The following is a 1,130-nucleotide window of genomic DNA, read 5'->3' on the forward strand; positions in this document are numbered from 1 at the left end:
CATGTCTGGTGGCATGTGCCTGCAGTTCCAGCTACTTGGAAGGTTGAGGTGGAAGGATCATCTGAGCCCAGCAGGTTTAGGCTGTGGTGGCCGTGAGCATGCCACTGTACTCCAGCCAGGAAACAGAGTGAGAACTAAAAAATAAATAAATAAAATAAATAAATGAATAAATCCAAAGTTATTTAACAAGTCTTACAGGATATGGTCTAAGGTATGTTCACAGGAAAATCCATAACCTCAAGTCTCACTGATGAAAAAAGACAGACATGAATTACACATATAACCAAATATTCTAACCAAATATTTCTAGCCAAAACAAACCTAAGGAAGGAAGGAAGGAAACATACAACCAAGCAGCGTGGGCTAAGAACCCAGGTCCGCGATCCCAGAAGCAAGGCTGAGTGGGGAGTGGCCCCAGCCCTGAGGACATCGAAATCATCAAAGAAACAAATTCAAACGGCTCTTGGTGCACATTTTGGGTATTAGATTAAAAGTGGTTTTCTGGGAAAATGTTACCTTCCAAAAATTAATCCAAGAAAAAGCTAAAAATTAAACAGATTAGTAATTATGGGGGGGAAACCAGGAAAGCTGCCAAGATTCCCCTCCTTAAAATAGAACTAGGTTCACATATTTTTACTGAAGTCTACAAAATTACAAGAAATAAAAATCCTTTAATATTGAAGGGAACATAGAGAAACAGAAATGCAAATTCCTTTAGTGAAGCCAATAATTTTTTTAAAAAAGTCTGATAAAGCTAGCACAAAATTTGCATTCCAACTACTTACGGCTCCAGGCACAAAATTATGCAATGAAATATCAATCACTGAGGGCCACCAGCGACTCATTTAAGGAGTACAAAGATGATGCACAACTAGAAAACCATTAATAATATAATCCAAGATATTTCGTCCAAGGGAAAGTCATATGAACAGCCAGACATGCTGAGAGGGCACAGCTTCCAAGCTCTGCAACAGCAATTCTCAAGAAACAGAAACAGAAACAGTCACGGCAGACATGTTTCACACACATGGCTGCTAACAGCAGTGATCCCCAAAACAGCTTGTGGCAGAGGACAGAGGACGGGGCTCCAGACACACCCCCTCGCCCAAAGGCTTGTGCCTCTGCCTTCC

The sequence above is a fragment of the Carlito syrichta genome, unplaced genomic scaffold (genome assembly GCF_000164805.1).
Source record: "Carlito syrichta isolate Samal-C Ts95f unplaced genomic scaffold, Tarsius_syrichta-2.0.1 Scaffold68892, whole genome shotgun sequence".
Taxonomy (NCBI): Eukaryota; Metazoa; Chordata; class Mammalia; order Primates; family Tarsiidae; genus Carlito; species Carlito syrichta.